We start from the raw sequence: 13,273 nt of genomic DNA, 5'->3' as shown, positions 1-13,273 counted from the left end.
GCAGCAGCCTGACTTAGAAGAGGAAACAACTTTTTTTTAAGAGTAACCAACATATTTTATTTATTTATTTATTTTTAACATCTGTATTGGAGCATAATTGCTTTACAATGTTGCGTTAGTTGCTGCTGTATAACAAAGTGAATCAGCTATATGTATACGTATATCCCCATTTCGCCTCCCTCTTGCGTCTCTCTCCCACCTTCCCTATCCCACCCTTCTAAGTGGACACAAAGCACTGAGCTGATCTCCCTGTGCTATGCAGCTGCTTCCCATTAGCTATATGTTTTACATTTGGTAGTGTATATATGTCCATGCCACTCTCTCACTTCTTCCCAGCTTACCCTTCCCCCTCCCCATATCCTCAAGTCCATTCTCTACATCTGCGTCTTTATTCCTGTCCTGCCCCTAGGTTCTTCAGAACCATTTTTTTTGTTAGATCCCATATATGTGTTAGCATACGGTATTTGTTTTTCTCTTTCTGACTCCCTTCACTCTGTATGACAGACTCTAGGTCCATCCACCTCACCACAAATAACTCAATTTTGTTTCTTTTTATGGCTGAGTAATATTCCATTGTGTATATGTGCCACATCTTCTTTATCCATTCATCTATCGATGGACACTTAGGTTGCTTCCATCTCCTGGCTATTGTAAATAGCGCTGCAATGAACATTGTGGTACATGTCTCTTTTTGAATTATGGTTTTCTCAGGCTATATGCCCAGTAGTGGGATTGCTGGGTCATATGGTAGTTCTATTTTTAGTTTTTTAAGGAACCTCCATGCTGTTCTCCATAGTAGCTGTATCAATTTACATTCCCACCAACAGTGCAAGAGGGTTCCCTTTTCTCCACACCCTCTCCAGCATTTATTGTTTGTAGATTTTTTAATGATGGCCATTCTGACCGGTGTGAGGTGATACCACATTGTAGTTTTGATTTGCATTTCTCTAATGATTAGTGATGTTGAGCATCCTTTCATGTGTTTGTTGGCAATCTGTATGTCTTCTTTGGAGAAATGTCAATTTAGGTCTCTGCCCATTTTTGGATTGGTTTGCTTCTTTTTGTTTTTTGGTATTGAGCTGCATGAGCTGCTTGTATATTTGGGGGATTAATCCTTTGTCAGTTGATTCATTTACAAATATTTTATCCCATTCTAAGGGTTGTCTTTTCGTCTTGTTTATGGTTTCCTTTGCTGTGCAAAAGTAAGTTTTATTAGGTCCCATTTGTTTATTTTTGTTTTTATTTCCATTACTCTAGGAGGTGGGTCAAAAAGGATCTTGCTGTGATGTATGTCATAGAGTGTTCTGCCTATGTTTTCCTCTAAGAGTTTTATAGTGTCTGACCTTAAATTTAGGTTTTTAATCCATTTTGAGTTTATTTTTGTGTATGGTGTCAGGGAGTGTTCTAATTTCATACTTTTACATGTAGCTGTCCAGTTTTCCCAGCACCACTTATTGGAGAGGCTGCCTTTTCTCCATTGTACATTCTTGCCTCCTTTATCAAAGATAAGGTGAGGGCTTCCCTGGTGGCGCAGTGGTTGAGGGTCTGCCTGCCGATGCAGGGGACGCGGGTTCGTGCCCCGGTCCAGGAAGATCCCACATGCCACGGAGCAGCTGGGCCCGTGAGCCATGGCCGCTGAGCCTGTGCGTCCGGAGCCTGTGCTCCACAACGGGACAGGCCACAACAGTGAGAGGCCCATGTACCGCAAAAAAAAAAAAAAAAAAAAAAAAGATAAGGTGACCATATGTGTATGGGTTTATCTCTGGGCTTTCTATCCTGTTCCATTGATGTATATTTTTGTTTTTGTGCCAGTACCATACTGTCTTGATTACTGTAGCTTTGTAGTATAGTCTGAAGTCAGGGAGCCTGATTCCTCCCGCTCTGTTTTTCTTTCTCAAGATTGCTTTGGCTATTCGGGGTCTTTTTTGTTTCCATACAAATTGTGAAATTTTTTGTTCTAGTTCTGTGAAAAACGCCATTGGTCGTTTGATAGGGATTGCATTGAATCTGTAGATTGCTTTGGGTAGTATAGTCATTGTCACAATGTTGATTCTTCAATACGCAAATCAATGTGATATACCATATTAACAAACTGAAGGATAAAAACCATATGATCATCCCAATAGATGCAGAAAAAGCCTTTGACAAAATTCAACACCCATTTATGATAAAAGGAAACAACTTTTTGACGTGGGGTGAAGAAGAGATACTGATGTATAATGGACAACAGCAGGAACTAGTCTAATTTGCACAATGAATATAAATCAGGGAGTAGCAGTTTATATTTAAATTTCTTAGCTGAAAGGCAACCGTGATACGCTGATACAGAAAAACAAAATCAGAGTACTTCCAAATATAAGCATTTTTAGAAGGACTTTAATTACTACAAAAGCACTCCATGTGACACTAGTCTCAGTATGAGGCTTTCAACAATAATGAGGTGCTACAATTTGCCCTTTCCACAGCCACAAGTGTAAACTCCATTATTATTGCTTCTTTTCAGGGATTGTTCAGTTGTATCCCATAGATATCAGTAGATCACACATATTTGTTTATAGTCACAACTTCATATATTGCAAAAGTACTTGAAGATCTCTCTATGACAAAAGTGATAGTTCCATAATGGGAAACAAACGGGCGCTATATAAAGGGAACATATCAGGATTTCTTTAGCAAGCACAGAATTCCAGTCTGTTACACACTCTGCTGTGGGGGACGTGGAAGTGACTGCTCCCAGGAGTGACAGAAGCTGTGCAGCAGACCTCTTTGCACCGGAGATCTGCATGTTTAGGAAACTGATAAATGAAATCGCAGTACACAATGTCTGAAAGTATGGAGTCTTCCAGTCAACAGTTAATTCAACAAACATTTACTGAGTATCTGCTATGTGCCGAGTGACCAAACTCCTTCAAACTTCTGCACCAATTCAGCCATCCTTCCCTGCCTTCTTAGTGTTACAGGGATGAAGTCTTTCTGTGTCCCCCTAAGGCTAACACATTTCCCCTGAGCTTGGGATTCCATCCCTTCCTGCTACACTAGAGACCTCACTTTTCCCAATTAGACCATCAGCAGGTAAACCTGCTCAAGCCTCTCCTACCTTCTGACTGTCTTCCCTCCATCTCCATCCGCCTTTTCCCTTCTTAGGTGAGTGAGTCGAAAAGGTTGGTCACATCTGCTGTCTTAACACTTCTTCAGCTTTCACTCATTCTCTACCTACTGCAACCTGGCTTTTGTTTCATCGTTTCACTGAAATTATTACAGAAGGCTACTGCTCTCCTTGTCTCTGAAGCAAATGAAAACCCCTTAGTCACTGACTTCACAGAAGCAATCGTCACTCTTGATCACTCCTTGAAACATTCTCTTTTTTGGCTTCCATGATACCATGTTCCCTTAGATCTCCGGTCACATCCTCTCAGTCAGCCTCCTTTAGAGCATCTTTGTCTTGTCATCCTTTAAATGCTGGTGCTTCCCAGAGTTCCACTATATGCTACCCTCTCTCACCTCACTCTATGAATTCTCTTTGGGGAGTCTCGCCTAGTCACATGGCTTCAACTACAATATTTTCCTGATGATTCAAAGCTATATGTATCTCCAATTCAGAGCCTCTCTTCATGCATTTAATTTGTATACATGATGAAATCTTTTAGGATATCTACCTAGCTCATACAATCTCCCATTTTCTAAAAATTGCCTCTCATTCTACCTAGAGTGTAGCAATGATAGGATGCCCCAAACCAGGTCTGTAATATGTGAGCCCCAGTCCCTTCATCACAATTGAATAGACATCTGCTCCAAGCTGGGCCGATCAGATTCCCATGCCAGGAATCTGACTGAGGCTAAATCTGTGTTCAAACTGGAATTCCCAAACACGCTGGTGAGTGTGTAAACTACAACTTTGAAAACTGGCAGTATCTCCAAATACATACATACCTAATGACCCAGCAATTCCACTCCTAGATATAAACCAAGAGAAATAATCGCATATGTGCTCAAAAGACAAACCTAAGAACATTCATAGAAGCGCTCTCTGTAATAAGCAAACACTGGAAACTACAGAAATCTCCAACATCAGTACAATGAATAAATGGAGGTATATTCATCAGATGGAATATTATAGCAATGCAACAACATGGATGAATCTCACAAATATTCTAAGCAAAACGGTACAAAAGAGTATATGCTCCAAGATTCCGTTTACATAAATTTCAAAAACAGGGAAAAGTAATCTATGGTGTTAGAAGGCAGGATGGTGGTCATAATTCAGGGTTTATGCAGTGACTCAAAGGGAGCATAAGGGGGCTTCTAGGGTGCTGGTAATATTCTGTTTCTTGATCTGGTTTTAATAGCATAGGTATGTTCACTCTGTGAAAATGCATTTAATTTATGCACGATGCACTTCCTATATGCATGTTATTGTTCAAGATTCTCAGCTAAATCTGAACTGGACTCCTGAACTGAGATTTAAATTCTCCTTTGTGATAAGTCTTTACAGTAACAGATTTAGTACAGGAATAATGAGAGTAAGTATAGTAATGGAGAGAACAAATAAAGTATAATAGAGCCCCAGAGAAAGAAATCATTTAGGAAGAGAAACTTTACATGGGAGGTGCCTTTCAGATAAGGACGTTTACCAATTTTTTGCTCCTTATCTAGGCTAATTATTGTCAAGAATTCTCTCAAAGGAAGAGAATCAAGACTTGAGAGGTTTAGCCAGATGGAGCTAATCAAGTCGTCTTCCTGGCTTTGATGCCTGGGTGTCTGAAATGATAGAAGGCTGGGGGCCCCATGGGGTAGCACTGCTGGCAACTCCACTCAAGTCCTGCAAACCAACACATAAGATGCTTTCAATCTATTCCACTGCAGGTGTGTTTAATGACATAGTTACAGTTTCTTTTAAAAATTTCTTGTAAAATATTATGTTCTATTCAAATAAATGCAAAACAAAAGACTTCAACTGAAAGCCAGGATGATTTAAACTTTAACAGGTATTTCTTTGCTTCTGTCATTTCTAATGTTATGAATTTATAATTATATATTTCATTTTGGACTCCTTCCTAAAATACAATGTATGCATTTCTATTTTATGTCTGCCTCTTACAGCTCTGCTTTCTAACCTCACATCTTACTGCCTCCATCGTTAGTTTGGAGTATCAGCCTCAGGGCCTGACATTCACTTGGCCACCACACCCTGACACCTATCAAGATGGTGCTAAAACAGAAACTGGCAATGACAGAAGACTCCAAGGGGATCAAAAATGAAAAGCAACTAAAAATATCATCACTACTTAGTGAGTCACCCCTGAAAATAACTATACAGCAGAACACATCTTACGGCAAGATGCTCTTTTAGGTCTACTGGCATCTAGTAATTTATTTTAGGAAAGAAAGAAAATAGAAAGGAAACCAACACAAAAATCTAATTAAATCTAGAAAAGATGATTATTTTTTAAGGTGGTTCAGTGAAACCATAATGTGCAATCCAATGACAGTTAGCCCAACACATAATGGCAGAGTGAATATGAGTTTAGGACCACAGGAGGGACAGAACACTGTCTGTGCCCTCAAGAAGCCAGCCCTCTGGCTGTGAAGAAAACATAACCTCAGAAGGAAAAAACAGTGTGTAACTGGTTGCTAAGGGGCATGGGGCAGATTACATGTGCAACAGTCTTTCAGAGGAGAAAAACCATTCATTGAATATGCTAGGCCTAGAAGACAGATATAAGTGTAAAGGAGGAAAGGCCTGGGAGAAGGTACCTAACATGGGAAGCAGGCACTCACACAGTGAGGGAATGGAGAACAGAGAACTGATGGGTTTGATGCAGGAAAAGATGAAATAAAGTATTTAATAAAATAGAACTGAGTTTCCTTTTGATCCATCATAGGTCAAAACAGCATCGTTTTTAACAATAGAGGTTCACTATTTCAGTATATAAAAGCTCGTTAGACTTCTTACATTTTGAATTTGGCAAGATGCAGTTAAAGTTTATTTAAATGCAATATAAGGTTAAGAGGCTTGTAAAGGAAAGAATGGCAAAAAAGAAAAAAAGAATTATCTCAGAAACTGCTTAACCCATTTACGGAGACAGAGTGTAGTGAAGCAGGAAGGTAACGCAGAGGCATCAGCTCACTAAGGCTTTTATCTGATTGGTTCTTTCACTGATTCACTCTAGCTATGTTCTCTTGGGCAAATCCCAAAACTTCTTCCAAGACCTGTTCAAGGGTATAATTAATAAGTTAAATAGAGAAGTGGTTTCAATTTTTTTTTTTAAATGTGAAACCCTTGAACGTCCAAATCTATTTCTACCCGGGAGGAATATATAAAATAGACACATGAGAAACTGCTCTGGAAGACCACAGCCCCAGTGACCGGACGACCCTGTGACTCTCCCTAACCCATCCCACCACTTTTGCCTCCCGTAACATGTGGCCCCAGAGATATTTTCCAAGCCCGTAGGCCCCTCTGGAACATAAGTTATAAGTCCCCAGACTACACATTTCCAGAGTCCTTTCTAGTTTAAGATGGGGGGGCTGGGGTGTTGTTCCTCTTATCGAGTGAAATCACAAGTAGTAGTTAGTTGGTAGAGAGGAAAGATGTTAAATAATACAAACATACCTTCAACATTTTAATTTTAACCCAAACCAAATAAGTGTTCAATCATTTGCCAAGATTTTGTTGTAAGGTTAAATTCTTTCCTTTGAGAGGGAATCCATTGATTGTATTCTGCAAAAACCATATCCATAAGATACCATCTGACACCTCCAGTTTCTGTTTCTTTAGAGAAAGACCTTTAAGACCCCTCAGAAGCAATCAGAGTTCAGAGTTTTTCTAGATGTTCATGATTTTTGTTCCTAGGCTTTCACTGTTGGCTTGCCAACGTCTAACTCAACAACAGATCTGAGTAACTCATATTCATCAAATTGTCCAAAGCATTTCACTTAATTTTCATAGAGAGAACTCTTATAGTCATACTTCTTTGGTTTATATACATTTAAAGTACATAATTACAATAACAAATACAACTAATAAACATGCTTGGGAACCAACAGTTAATTCTTGGTAAGTCAGCAATTCAATTGACGGGAACAGCCTTAAGAATTAAGCATGCCTGTATGTTTTACAGATGGAAGGAATAAGTATAAGTGGGATTTGGTTAAGAGGAATTTGATTAAATGGATAGTAGAGAGCATTTTTACTGTGCATAAGTCTATCAAAATTAAGCATTTTAGAAGCTGCTGTTTATATGTAATTGTGTGTTAATTATACATTATTTCATTAATTGAATTGCTAAATAGAGTTGGGTTTGCAAGATTCTCTACTTGTCAACACCATTAACTTAGTAAACATTACTGAATACACTTAAAAACAATTACATGTAAAAGTCTTGTGGTAGCCAGCTTCCAAAATGGTCCCCCCAAATCCCTACAACCTAGCATTCACACCCTTGTGTAATGCCCTCCTGCACTGAATTAGGGCTGACCTGAGCGGCCAACACAATACCACAGAAGTGATGGTGTGTGAATTCTGAGGTATAAAAGGCACTGCAGCTTCTGCCTAGTCTCTTGGATCACTCTCTCTGGGGGAAGCCAGCAGCACATGATGAGAATGTCCAAGAAACCCAGCGGAGAGGCCAATGTGAAAAGGAACTGAGGCCTCCAGCCAACAGCCAGACACGTGAGCCTTCAGGTGACGGCAGCTCCAGCAGACCTGCAACCTCACGGGAGACACTGAGCTAGAACTGCCCGTCCAAACTGCTCCTCAATTCCTGCCACACAGAAACCAGGAAAGTTAACAAATTATTTTCATTTTAAGCTACTTAGTTTTGGGGTGAATTGTTATGCAAGTCTATGATAAATCTAACATTCTCACTGTTTTAGGTCTTTTTAGGTTAAACTTATCTAGTTAAAAAAAGTGAGAATCTATTCATCCTCTAAATTTAGGGGTCAGCAAACTATGGCCCCTGAGCCTTTTTTTTTTTTTAAAGGTTGTTTTAAAGAAATGAAGAAGAATGTGCAACAGACGCCATATGTGGCCCGCAAAGTCTGAAGTGTTTACTATTTGGCCTTGTACCAAAAAAGAGTGCCGACCTCTGCTATAAACTCCAATAACGGAGGGAAGTACTGCTTTGAGTTCATCGTCTGCATCCTAGTGGGCTCTAATAACACTCATCTAGGCTGATGAAGAGTGGAGGGCTCAGGAGGGGCTTCTTTCCCCAAGGCTGAGATTCAGACACCTTCGAAGAGGCTATTGGCTACGTGAGAAACATGCAGCTGCTGGTGGCACAGAAACTTCCAGGAGAGCACCAGCCAGAGCTGGGCTGTGCAAGGGGCCTGCCGTTCGTCAAGACCAGCTCTCTCAGTGGGAAGAATGCAGCCTCGGATACAGCTGAAGCGGCTGAAGAAACAGCTGGCAGGTGAGGAGACAAAGGCTCCAGGGTGTTGCTTAGATTGGTCTGTGAGGACCCCTGAGCTCTTGCACTAAAGAACGGAAATTCAGACCTGGGAAGAGAAGCACAGTTGACCTCTGAACAACGCATGTGGGTTAGGGGACCCCTCTGCACAGAGGAAAATGCACACGTAACTTACAGTCAGCCTTCCACACCATCCTCAGGTCCTCCGCATCCATGGGTTCTACCAATTGCAGGTCATATAGCACTGTAGTACTTACTATTGAAAAGCATCCCATATAATTGGACCCACACAGTTCAAACCCCTGTTGTTCAAGGGTCAGCTGTACTTCCTGCTACTCTCACATTGTATTGGGCTGTACCCTGCAGATCTACAAGGCTCAGCTTTAAGACCGAAGAAAGAGCCCAGAGTCAGCGACAGAGACATCAATGGTTTAATGGATGGGAGAGCTTACACGTCTGAAGCAAGGTCCTGGAGCAACACCCCACTGTGTGTGGCCTACAGTGGGCAGGACACGGTGGCAGTCTTCACTCCCAGGGAAGGGGAGATTGCCAGTCATAGGGGGAACTGGTGTCAGGTTGGCTCATCGGTTAGCAGGGAAACTAGCAAAGGGGCACGTTCCTCACCACCCCTTTGATAAGAACAATCGCTAGCTGGGGCTGGAGCCAGTATGTAGGAAGGTCAGTCATGTGAGTAGGGTGTAGGTAAAACAGGCACTGGTTGAGCAGGGCCAGTACAGAGAGCAAGAGAACAGCCATCTTGAGTGGCCTGACCATGCACCCTGCAGTGTCTCTCCAGTCCCTCTACTGACAAAGCCTAACACTGCACTGGCTGGCAAAAGGGAAAGGTTTACAGGGTCCAATTCCAATATCACAGAGCAAAGAAGGGGAGATTTGAAGCTGAGGGATAATAAATTGATAACGGACACCACACTTCCTCTTTTTTCTCATCTACTTCATCCTGCTTTTTTTTTTTTTTTAAGGAAAAGCATGTTAGCATATATTGTGAGGTTCAATATTTCTGTTATTTAGTAAAACAAGCCACAGGCACTCAGCTTCATTCTATTATGTAACTTATTTTCAGAGTTAAAAAGACCTCCAGTGAATTGGAGGAGTTTCACATTCCTATCTAGTTATCCAATGTTGCGGGGAAAAAACAAAAAAGCAAGTGTGATAGCTGAAAAACAAATTCCTAAGTCCCAAAGCATAAGAGATTGGGTAATACTCATAAACTAGAAATGTGTTCTTCATCATCGAAAGCTACAAGTCAGCTGCCCAACTGTGTGTGGCGGGTGTTAAATACTACACTAAACAGAGCTATAGAGACTGGATAGGTACTCAGTTGTTTCCTGAGCAGAAATTATTTATGCAACTTGCTTCCTCTGAAAGAATATCCTCCATGGCAAACTACCCTAGCTTGGTCACATCGGTGATGTCACTGACCTCACCCGGAGATTGCTATTTAGGCAGAAAAGATGAAGATGAGAGCAAACTATTACATAAAGAATTAAAGGGAATTCTAAACGCTCTGAAATCTGTGAAATGGCAAAGCTCAGGAACTCTTCAAATAACAAGTCAGCTCATATAACATGAGAGTCCAGGGAAGGCAGTTCATATAATTCAAGGGAAAAAGAGGACTTTTGCAGCTAAAAATAACCCTTCAGAAGAATTTTAGAGGATTCTTTTTTAATCCAATAAAAGAAAAAGAAAAAAGAAGCCACGTTTCCCAAATCAAATTTCTAGTAAACCATCTAGCCTGGAGAAATGCTCTAGCTTCAGCTCTTAAAAGTTCTCAAGAGGATGGACTGAATTTTAAGATTTTTTTTTTTGATGTGGACCATTTTTAACGTCTTTATTGAACTTGCTACAATATTGCTTCTGTTTTATGTTTTGGTTTTTTGGCCGTGAGGCATATGGGATCTTAGCTCCCTGACCAGGGATAGAACCCGCACCCCCTGCATTGGAAGGCGAAGTCTTTACCACTGGACTGCCAGGGAAGTCCCAAGGATGGACTGAATTTTAACTTAGGGAGATCAAGAAGGAAGCTAGATGTAGGTTTCTCTGAGACCCTACCAGCCAGGACCCGCAAAGAACTCTTCTCCATCAACAAGTCCCAAATTGCTGCTCCAAGGCTTCACACTTTGTTGCCCACGGTCTCCTCTGCCTTAAGTGCCCTCCCCTCCTCGCCTCTATCCTTAAAACTCTAGCCAAACAAGGGTGCAAGGGTGAAAGCCAGACTGTTTGAATTTGAGTCCTGGTTCTAGCTGCAGGACCTATGCCCAGGGTCCTAACCTTTCTGGTCCTCACTTTCCTCTCCCTCAAGAAAACCCCAACTAAGCAGAAAGGCTAAGTTTTCTCTCCCACATCAGCCACTGCTGACTCTCCCCATCTCAGTAAAGGCTACCACCATCTACTCAGCTGCTCAAAACCAAGGAGTCCTTCTTCACTGCCCTTTCTTTTCACACATACAATCCCTCAGCAAGTGCTATCCGCTCTACTTCCAAAATGAACTCCAAATTGATCAAACTCTTCCTATTTCCACCGTTGCCAACCTTCTCCAAGCCACCAGCACCTCTCCAGAGTTCCTCTAAGTACCTCTTAACTGGTTTCCCAGCTTCTATTCTTGCCCTCTTCAATCTATCCTCCATACGAGAGCCAAAATGATCTTCTAAAAGCATAAATTAAATCTTGTTACTCCCTTGCTAAAAACTCAGTAGCCCACCAATTGCACTTAGAATAAAATTTGAATTCCTCCACTGTCTGGCCTCTGTCTACCTCTCTGTCCCCCTCTATTTCTCCTCCCTTCGCTATGTCCTCTCTAGGCTACTGGCCTCCTCTCTGTTCCTGAAAGTCATCCATTTCATTCTTGCTACGGGACTTTGCGCTTGCCACTTCCTCTGCCTGGAACACCCTTCCATTCAGTCTGTGTACCACTGACCCCTATCATTCAGCTCTCACTCAAATGCTGCCTCAAGTGGAGCTCCCATCGCCCCGTCCAATGCTGTTCCCGCTGCTGGACTCCCTGTCCCTCACCTCGCCCTGTTTTATCTTCTTCCTAATTCTTATCTTGACCTGCAGTCGAATCAGTTACATGTTCACTTTTCACTCGCCTCTCCCCACTAAAACTTCAAGAGAACAGGGATCTTGACTCGTGTTCTCTTGTCAAGGAGCCATATTCTGGGCTCATGTATCCCGAACCTCATCAAAGGTTATTCACTTCCTAAATTACTTCATGGATTCCATCTGAGGAGGCAAAGCCCGGACCCTTTAATTCCCCTAAATCATGCAGCACCTCACCTTATACTCAAATAATTACTGAGATGAATTTGATTCTTCCTGAGTACCCTTAGGCTTTGTCGGTTACTCTAAATATTTCAATAAAAAATTCAACTTCTTTTGTCATTCCTTCCAAAATGCTTCCAGATACACGCCAGTAAACATCAGTCATCTTCTACTGGTCACAGAAAAACTTGAAGGATTAAGATCTACTTGGGGATAAGCTTAGTATCTTTTGAGGAAATTTTTTTAAATCTCAAGAAACTAAATTTAGAAATAATGATAATGGTCAGAAGATTAGAACTGAAAGCTGTGGTGCATCTTGAGCTATGTTAATTTTATTAGAAATTAAAAAAAAAACTAATCTCCCTAGCAAAGGTGCATAATGGAATCATTTATCCATTACTCTAACATGTAATAGTAGCATTATTTTTCACATATTAATCTCCACGATTCTTTTTTTTTTTTTTTTTTTTTTTGTGGTACACGGGCCTCTCACTGTTGTGGCCTCTCCCGTTGCGGAGCACAGGCTCCGGGCGTGCAGGCTCAGCGGCCATGGCTCACGGGCCCAGCCGCTCCGCGGCATGTGGGATCTTCCCGGACCGGGGCACGAACCCGTGTCCCCTGCATCGGCAGGCGGACTCTCAACCACTGCGCCACCAGGGAAGCCCCTCCACGATTCTTCCTTTTCTCATCTCTCCCCTTCAATGTTTAACAAATATCCACAAATAAAAAACTGTTGTGTGATGAAGAAAGCAAAAAAAAAAGGAGCCTGTTTTAATCATAATATAATAAAACACAGCAAATACGTCTCAACTTATTCAGTTCAATCCTGCAAGTAAGAATGCTATCCAGGCTTCCTTAAAATAGAATTCTTAGAAACACAAACAATTAACAGCAAATTCCTAACACTTCTGCCAGCTCCCATTTATCTTAAAACCCAGCTTTAACTCCCAAAAGCTGTGGACAACAGCATCCAGCCTTTTAAAATTCTAGCTCTTTCTTTGAGCTAGATTACAAATCTAGCTTAACAAAATGAAAACAAATTAGTCAAAACACTCAGACACCACCTTGAGAGCATAATTAAGTCTAAGCAGCTGAACTGGTAGCTAGGCATTTGTTTGGTAAGTAACATAACATCACTTATGTATTACAGTCATGATTTCTTAAAGAAAATATCAGGTATTAAGATCAAAGTTTGTATTAGTTTAAAAAAAAAAGAGTTGAGCATTTAATGATAATAGGTAAGTATGGTATAAGCATTTTCCCAGAGAAACTTAGTATCTGCTATACCTTCCTATTTCAGAGGTCTCTCATCTCTGCTCCATATATCTTTATCCCAAACTACTCGAAAATTCTCATACATGGAGGAAAGACTGGATTTCTGAAACAGCCTGGACTGAAATGAGTAACAGCCGGAGCACCAATCCTGATTCTATGACAAGATGCATGACTGACAAGCCACCTAACTTCAGTTTATTCATCTGAAAAAGATGGAATGGGATGAGGTGATTTCTACATTGCCATCATCTTTGAAATTCTGTCCTTGTGAAAACTCATAAATAATTACAACAATTAATACTACAAATAGA

At 41.0% G+C, this 13,273-nt stretch overlaps 1 protein-coding gene and 1 long non-coding RNA gene across 4 annotated transcripts in view; one reads left to right on the top strand and one right to left on the bottom strand.

The window, feature by feature from the left end:
- LOC132519458 (uncharacterized) overlaps positions 1-13,106 on the top strand; it is a 29,711-nt gene extending 16,605 nt beyond the window's left edge. The window contains exons 3-4 of the long non-coding RNA XR_009540168.1: positions 5,101-5,288; positions 12,988-13,106. This is a non-coding gene — a long non-coding RNA (uncharacterized LOC132519458). The remainder of the gene's footprint in view (positions 1-5,100; positions 5,289-12,987) is intronic.
- Positions 1-13,273, bottom strand: part of MCUB (mitochondrial calcium uniporter dominant negative subunit beta) — a 90,180-nt gene that overhangs the window by 36,515 nt on the left and 40,392 nt on the right. The gene's annotated exons all lie outside the window — the stretch shown is intronic.

This window comes from Lagenorhynchus albirostris, chromosome 4, assembly GCF_949774975.1.
Source record: "Lagenorhynchus albirostris chromosome 4, mLagAlb1.1, whole genome shotgun sequence".
NCBI classification, from domain to species: domain Eukaryota; kingdom Metazoa; phylum Chordata; class Mammalia; order Artiodactyla; family Delphinidae; genus Lagenorhynchus; species Lagenorhynchus albirostris.
The sequence above is the reverse complement of the archived record's forward strand: the minus strand, read 5'-3'. Positions and strand labels throughout refer to the sequence as shown.